This window comes from Anguilla rostrata, chromosome 9 (assembly GCF_018555375.3).
Source record: "Anguilla rostrata isolate EN2019 chromosome 9, ASM1855537v3, whole genome shotgun sequence".
In the NCBI taxonomy this organism is placed as follows: Eukaryota; Metazoa; Chordata; class Actinopteri; order Anguilliformes; family Anguillidae; genus Anguilla; species Anguilla rostrata.
In genome coordinates this window covers 36,901,465-36,910,324 of record NC_057941.1, presented here as the reverse complement: position 1 = coordinate 36,910,324, position 8,860 = coordinate 36,901,465, and the positions used below count along the sequence as shown (strand labels likewise).

The 8,860-nt window shown below is 39.4% G+C and overlaps 1 long non-coding RNA gene across 1 annotated transcript in view; it reads right to left on the bottom strand.

Annotated features, from left to right (window-relative positions):
- Nucleotides 1–206: 206 nt before the first annotated feature.
- The window catches only part of LOC135263702 (uncharacterized), a 36,897-nt gene continuing 28,243 nt past the window's right edge, over nucleotides 207–8,860 (bottom strand). The window contains exon 2 of the long non-coding RNA XR_010332514.1: nucleotides 207–837. This is a non-coding gene — a long non-coding RNA (uncharacterized LOC135263702). The remainder of the gene's footprint in view (nucleotides 838–8,860) is intronic.

Sequence of the window (8,860 nt, the reverse complement as noted above, 5' to 3'; positions counted from 1 at the left end):
GGATTGTGTGGTTTGTGGGGAGAAGGACTGCAGAACTTGTTACAGCTATGTCTTGATCAACAGCATGTGAAAACTGCATATACTGTGTATAATGTCAAAAGATGACAAGCTGTTCTGATAAGAACACCCACTACTGCCATAAAAGTGCCAGTGGTGTTTGGTCAAGGTTTCTGGGTGAAGCAACAAAGTTCTCAAAAAAACTGAAATTTTTATTTTTTATTTAAACTTTATTTACCCAGGGTAGATTCGCTGAGCATGGATGCTCTTTTGCAGCCACGCCCTGCTTCACACTCATGCACACTCACACCTGGGAGCTGCCCAGTACAACCACAATCCTCTATTGTTGGCCACTGAGCAGCTCCACTGGAGGGAGATAACATTTTTTTAGCCAATTAAATCAGGGGATGATTAGGTGGCAAGTTTTTGTGAGAGCCAGATCTGGGATTTTAGCCAGGACACCGGGGAACCCCCTACTCTTTGCGATAAGTGTCATGGGATCTTTAATGACCACAGTGAGTCAAGACCTTGGTTTAATGTTTCATCTGAAAGACGGCATCTCCTGCAGCACAGCGTCTCCGTCACTGCACTGGGGCATTGGGGTTTATTTGACCAGAGGGAAGATTGCCCCCTGCTGGCCCACCAACACCACTTCCAGCAGCAACTCAGTATTCCCTGGTGGTCTCCCATCCACGTAACCAAGCCCACACTTGCTTAGCTTCAGCCAGTAGGCGTGGTGGTGTGGCTGCTGGCTCATAATTTGAGAAGGGTCTGGCTGCAGCAGACTGGGGAATCTCCACCACGGGTCCACGCATGGGTCCGGAAGCATGTCACCTCCATCTGAAGGACCCAATGAACAAGTGGAAGGACTGGAAATGATGTAACCTCTACACTACGAACGGAATTCAAGTGATCTAAACAAACTGTTCGTATACAGTTCCTTGGAGTGGAGTTTGACGACGGGAAAAGAACGGAACAAACGACAGAACCGTTTGAAGTGATGGTAAAAGGTGAAGGAAGGCTGGTTTCTTGAACATATGAAGCTAAAGCCGAGATATATAAAAGTTTTATTACTTTCAATAATATAAGATATTAGCTTGGAAGCTATTTTATAATGGTTTGGTGAGCGGATATTGTCTGGAGATACTGGCTGAACTTATGCAAATGTTACGTTTGCTGCTAAGTTTGTTAGCCTTGGTCATTGCTACTCGATGCCCCTTGAGCAAATGAGTGCGTTTGAATATACGACATGTTGAAGACGATCATAAGGTTAGCTAGACGTTCTGTATATTTTAATTATACAGCCTTTCCCCCGAAAACCTTTAATGCCCTCCTTATAAGTGGTCATCTATTTATGATGTCGGAATCATGTTTACTTAAACTGGCAGTACATTAGTTTGAAACATTGGAAGGAATATCCTGACATTTATTCAACAATAGTTTCCCAATCTTTGATTATCATATGTAGTCATTGGGGGGGGGGAAACACCCCTGTTTGAAATCATTGGTTTAATCCAAACTTAAAAGCTAGCAAGCATATTTTTACTATCTAAACAAATTATTAGCCCCTTGTTGTGAAGAGATATCATGGCCACTGCCCTTGTAATTACAATTTGGAACACATAAATGTTACTGTAAATAATATTTAAATCCATATTTGTTTAAGAGCATATATCCAAATGGAATGCTGGCTCGCCATCAAAAATTTTAAAAAGCAACACGTGCTGCGGACACTTATTCCACTGCCTACTATGCCCAAACTTCAAACCAAAAAAGAGGGCAAGTATTCAGTTTCTTCAGGCTGCTGTATGCAGACGTGCAGACCATTGAATGGGGGCAATGCTACAACTGTGAATGCTGGCTCCACACAGACTGTGCTGGTCCATCTCATCCGCATTTGAGGGATGCAACATTCTGTTGTGAATTGAGCGACACCTGCAATAGGTGAACATGTATACATTCATATATTCCATTTAGAACTTGCACAGGGATTGTGTGTGTGTGTGTGTGCGTGTGAGAGAATTGGGAAGGTCTGTGGCATGTCTAGGTGGTTTTATATTGTATAAGACTGTTGTATATTGGAAAAACAAAGGTCAATGCTCTCTAGTTTTAGAATAATTGAATTGCTGACTGATTTTGGTTACATGATAAACAATAACAGTGATGTGTAAAGGGGACTAGTGACTTGTGTTTTCTGTTTTAAAGGTCGTCATCAGGATCTTGGAAAAGAATGAGGGCTTCAGCTGCTGTCGGGTAGAATTTGCCATGGCCAGTGGATTTCACAATTAAAGGCTGAAGAAATTTTATTGTCTTGATTGTATTTATTTTGGATGTTTGATTAAAGAAAAATCTATTGGAATAAGTGGTTTTTGTCTCATTTTATTAAGCCTATTAAAATTTTGACATGTCTCATTGCTGCATAATTTCCTAAGGAATTATTCTTTGGATCTTTCTTTGATGTACAACTACAGTTATGACTCAATGTTTGAATGTGGTCAATTGTTATCTGCTTTTCGGCGACAAGAAAGTGTATATTCAATTAGAATTGGTGTGTCTAATCCAGGAGTGAGGTTTATACTCGGGAGACTTCGGTAAGATTAAAAAAAGAGTTTCACCAAAAATATTCTTATTAGACACAAATGAGTAAATTGTCATGAACCTATTAATTATTAGAAGTTATCGGTTGTATTCCATGAGAAACCCCAGAAAGATATATCCCAAATGCACATATGCAGGTGTGAGTGTCTCCAGAGAAGAGATGACAAATCCCTTTTAAGGTAAACAAATGGTATCGTAGAGGCGAGGGTAGGATGTCATGGGGTCGCAGCATACCAAGACACTTCTAAAACTAATTATAGGCCTACTGTAAGGCTACAGTGAATACATGTACATTTAAAGGTGCAGTGTGTAGGATTTAGTGGCATCTAACGGTGAGGTTGCAGATTGCAACCAACTGAATACCCTCCCCTCACCCCTCCCTTTCCAACGACGTAGGAGAAGCTATGGTCACCTGTAAGTTACAAAAATGATGTCATCGTCTACGACAGCATCCAGTAGCCAAGTGTCAAGTGATGAGGTTCCTTGATAGATTTATAAATTGTATTTTGTTATTTAGTCTGTAAAACTATAGGTCATAGCTTACAAATAAGATAGCGATTATGATTGTTAATTGTTCTGCATTGTGGAAGCATTTTATTGCTAACGTTAGCTGCCTTGCATGGTAAATTATAGAAAGACATGATGCGTCACAAAAACTATTACACTACTAATAACTAACGCTTACATTACAGTGTGAAATATCCTCATTATAAAATACCACTAACCTATTTAAAGACGCTCAATTTAAAAAATAACGTATATAACCAATATATTTTGAGCAGTAGTACTTAGCGATGATGAAATCTTACCTGTTTTCAATAGATAGAAATCAATCAATCAATCAATCAGTTTTATTTGTATAGGGCTTTTAACAAAGGAGCTTTGCCACAAAGCAGCTTTACAGAGAACCAGCCCCCAAAGAGTAAGCCTAGGGCAGCAGTGGCAAGGAAAAACTCCCTGACTGATAGCAGGAAGAAACCTTGAGCAGAACCGGACTCAGAGGGGGAACCCATCTGCCGCGGGCAGGCACCAGTTTGTTATGGAAAGTCAATAGTGGCAGGAGGTGGGGGTGCCCAGCTGGTCTAGCGGGTCTAGGGCTGGAGCTCTGGGCTAGGGGGGGGTGCTCAGCAAACTTGGACTAGAGCTCCGGGCAGGTGATAGAGACAAGAGACAGTAAATAAATCCGCTTCTGTCTTAAACACCAGAAAACGATGTCAGCTAGGTCTATCAGCAAACATATGGCTTAGCTATGCCCAGAAGTCCTCAATAATAGCCTAATAGTATTTCCCAAGAAATTACGAAAAATCGTTGACAACGTTTCGTTTTCTGCTACCTGTGAATGCGTAAATAAATGCGATGATAAGAAAACTTTCGATTATGCTGACCAATAAAACGCTATTCCAAAAGCAAAATTAGACCTGTTATACATCGTTAGAAAGCTTATACTCTCACCTACTGAATAAATGGATTGTCAATCAAGCCAGACTGTACTAAAAAGGGCGACAACACCGTAACACGTGTGGTATTACTCACAGCTATTTTGGAAGGTACCCAGGCATCACAAATGCGAGTATATTTCACAAACGGATTGTCTAAGACAATATATGACCACTCAGTCTCTTGTTTCTTCTTCTTTGTCTTCCAACCGGTGCATTCGTGCCACCCACCAAAAATATGCGGGGGAAAAAAAGTGCGAAAGACCCTCTCTAGAGCCGTGTGTCCATTCTGGGCTTATTGTAGAAACATGGCCATGCAACATGGCGGCTTCCGTGGAAGAGGATCCGCTCCCTATGTAGATATAAAGGGCTCATTCTTTGCTGGCAGTATACTCAGTAAGAAGAAAGAACTTTAGGATTGAGAACCACCGGCGAACATACTCAGTGAGAACACCGCACGGTTTAAAGTCACTCCACGACACTGGGGCGTGAATAATTATGAATAATTACAGCTATTAACCGGGGCTGGAATCTCGCCCAGGCCCCCATCTCATGGCTATGCCATGGATGTATAAAGTGAAGGGCTACATGAAGTCGCAACACAAAACAAAAAGTTTTTAAAAAGTGTTTAAAATGGCTTTAGTTTATCTAGCTATGCAAAAGAAGGAAAAAAGGTGAAGGAGATGGTACATTCGCCCTCCAAATCAGAGTAGGACGGAGAATGGAGAGTTTTGTCTGTACATTCGGCAAATGGAGTTTAGACAAGGGGTCCACTTTCTCTTATTTCCGAATGTGTGCTAGGCGTTTTGATGACTTGCTGAAACAAGTAGCACCATTCATCAAACATGCGGGAACTCACAGAATTCCCATCTCTACAGAAGAGAGATTGGCGTTGATTCTCCGTACATTAGCATGTGAAGTCTGCCCTCTGAACTCTCAACTGTGACGTAACCAACCATGTGATATTTGGACCAATAGCTGAGAGGAGGAGGTCGGAGAACAAGAAAGAAATTTTCCAAGAGTTCTCCCTGGAGGCCGTCGCACACTGCACCGTACTAACACACAACACTGCGTCTTTTTGTTCTTCAGTTGTTCTCATTGCTTCGTTTTGCTCAAAAAGTTCTACTTCTTATGAAGTATATTGCCTGCTTTACGAAGCATACTGCCTAAATAAGGTAACGAAAACATGATTCTTATTTTCATGGGATTATAGGCCTACACTAATTAAAGCCTACTTATGAATATTACATTCCATTTCTGCCAAGTCCGTTCCGCTAGATGCCACAAAATTCTACACACTGCACCTTTAACTAAACAGTAATTAAAATATGCATTATATATAATTTATACATTAAAACCCATGAATCCAGCATTGTGCCCGGTTTAGGCCTATTATTAGCCTGGTACGGAGCAGGAGCACTTAACATAGCTAAGTGCTGCATTGTAACCAGAGAATTATCGGCCATTAATTAAAACTGGTAAGCAATCATAAACGACTCGATATACGAGTGGCAACATCTTACAAACTAATTTGTTTCCTAAATAAAGGATATCGGGCACGTTCAATCTGAAAATGGTGTGCACTGTTTTGCTACGGTTTCCGGGTTGAACGACATGTTTCCTCGAAACGGTGGGAACCCATAGACATATATACATAGACGCCGCATTGACTGCTTCGGCCCATTGCTGCGATACGTCAATGTCGCTGCCATATTGGACTAGGCAAGACTGGCCTGAAAACAAATAGAAGTAAATGGGGGAGCTGCAGTTTTTCTGAATAAAAAGCACTATAACGTTACATTTCTCAACCGATTTCAATGAGTCGTTTTTATATTCAAGGGTTTATGATCTACATGGAGTACAAAAAAAAGTTTTATCTCCATTTACTTAGAATCTCGATAGTTTGGCTATAATCGCTGCTGGACTCAGAAGAGAGGAGTGTGTATCAACGTTTTACAGGTTTACATGAACTGAATTATTTATGTGGTGGAAAATAATTCATTGTCATATGAAATTGCCACAGTTAATTTTAATCTGGCAAACTGGCTAGAAAGTAATAAATGCATTGCTAGCTAACTTGAGTAGGATTGTAAGCCTCAAATAACCTTGATTGTAAGGATAGCTTTGCTTGTTGGCTACCTACCAATGTTTTCTTGCAAGTCGTGTTTTGATTTTGTAATTCAAATTATTTGCAAAATGGTACAGATACAGTACATTGCAGCATTTTTGTACATTTTTAGAATACAGCCATTCCTTACAGAAAATACAAAATAAATAAAATGAAATAATAATTCCAATAATATAAGATAAAAACAATAATAAACAGACAAGAAGACAAGGTTGACATAAAAGGTACAGTATGAGGTCGATGTTTTTGATTTCATTTAAGATTTACATGAGTCCAGAATCGATCCCATGTCTCTTTCATTTTTCCCTCACCATTAATTCTTCCCAACATGTGTTATATATATACATATAATGTAATCTTGATCATTTCCTCATTCCATTCTTTGAGATCAGGGGTTCTGGGGTTTTTCCAATTACGTAGTAGAATTCTGGCAGCTGTAATAAAACCAACTTTTATAATGGTAAATTCGTTATTTGTTATATTGGGTACCACTGCTCTGTCACCGAGGAGACAGAGCCGTGGCTGTGGGGGTAGTGTGGATCCCAACCATTTCTCTAGGAATTCAAGAATTTTACACCAGAATGGATACACCATGGGACATTCCCAAATCATATGTAAATATGTGCCCACCTCATCCTGACACTTCCAACACATTATTATCAGCTATTCCCATTTTATAAAACCTAGTTGGTGTCAGGTAATATCTATGTATTATCTTGTACAGAGTGAATTTTCCTTTAGCCTCTCGAACCCCTTTTCCTACATTTGATAGAATCCTTGACCAATCGTTGTCTTCAATATTACTATAAATATTGTAATATTATACAATATTACAATATTCCATAAATACCCTTTATTATCAAGATTATATTTTTTCTTCAGATCCATATATGACATAAAAATCCCATTCTCATATAGATGACCAATCGTGCTCACCCCTGCAGACTGCCATTGTGTCCAGTACACCTTTGTCTTCCCTATACGTATTTCAGGATTATTCCAAAGTGTGGAATATGATTGTTTAAAAGGCGACATTTTATATGCTTTATGAATTTTCCTCCAGACATTTCTTGAATGAGATACTATGGGATTTGGGTTGGACTCTTTTCCTGCTAATTGTGAGAGAATGTCAATGGGACGATATGGTGAGGCCAAATTCTGCTCTATGGTTACCCAGTCTAAATCCTGATTCACCTTGCACCAATGTTTAGCCATTTTAGCCATTTCTAAGGATATATTGTAAATCCTCACATCAGGTCGACCTAGACCACCCCTATCTCTGGGTGTCCACATCTTGCTCAACTTGATTCTTGGCCTTTTTTTCCCCAAGAGAAAGTCTTTAATTATTTTGTCATACTGCTTAAAAATCAGGTCTGGAATATTTAGTGGAAGCATCATAGAGATATAATTAAACTGGGAGGCAACAGCCATTTTAACAACATTGACTTTAGCCCAGAGAAACAATTTCAATGACTCCCATTTTTCCAGATTATTTTTTATCTTATTCAATAAAGGTTCAGAATTTAAAGTGATTATCTCATCTAAATTTGGACTGAGTTTGACCCCTAAATACTTCATTCCAATTGGGACCCATCTAAAGCCAAACTGAGATACTGGATGTTGATAGCATAATTTAGATATTGGCATAGCCTCAGATTTACTCCAATTTATTTTGTATCCAGATAAATTGGAGTATGATTGTATGGTATCCATTAAAGGAGGCAAGGAGTTAAACTGGGACCCAGAAAAGGCTGGCATTTGAACGAGTCTGGGGCCTGGGACTCATCCTGTACTTCAAAGGACCCGAGAACCTTGTGATAAAACAATAGGTTACTCGGACTTCCTCTGGATGAGCAGGTCGTTGGCTCTCTGGAATGTTACCCTCTGGACAAGACTGAGATAAGGGGAACTTGACTATTTGTCTATGGTTGTGGGTGTGTGTGTTTTGGGGCCATTAAGGGTGAAAAGATCATCAGGCCTCTGGCAAAATGGTGGGGCAACTGCTCTTGACAGTACCACAGTGCCCTTATGTGGGCCCCTCTATCATTACACTTTTTATTTCTTTTCTGGATCTGGATCTAAACCGTCTGTTTATAATATTGACAAACCCCGTAAAACCTTACAAACCATGCACATGTTTTCATTATATTGATGTATTATGTAGTAATAACATGGATTGCATGTAAAATGGTTCAACAAAAGGGTATTTTCATGACAACTGCACCATAATATTACATCCCCTTGACATGTTTGTTATGGACGTATTCAGGGAAATTGAATGAAATATGTTTCATACCAAATAAAATTTAATAAAACATAGTTTTTCCCTGAGTTTCTGAAATTATCACAATGGAATTAACTCTGTTAATCATCTCCTTTTCACAATCTCCCCACTAATTGTTTTTACAACAGCCTCCAAACGGTGGGGGCCTAAATTCCAGATTTTATCATTCGTCCAGGTTAATTTATGGCAATGCTGCCTAGATCAAACGCGTGATTTGGCTTAAAAGAAAGGGAGACAATCCTGTCGGGGAAGATCGTAATCGACTTCCCACACTACGCATACTCTGTGTTCCGTGTGTAGCTGAACAGGCTTGGTAAGAACTTTTTACTCTGTATATATGTTCTAGAAATTTCATATTTTATAATTGATTGTGAATTCTAAGCTAATGACCTACCTGCCTGTTAATAAATTCTTCTT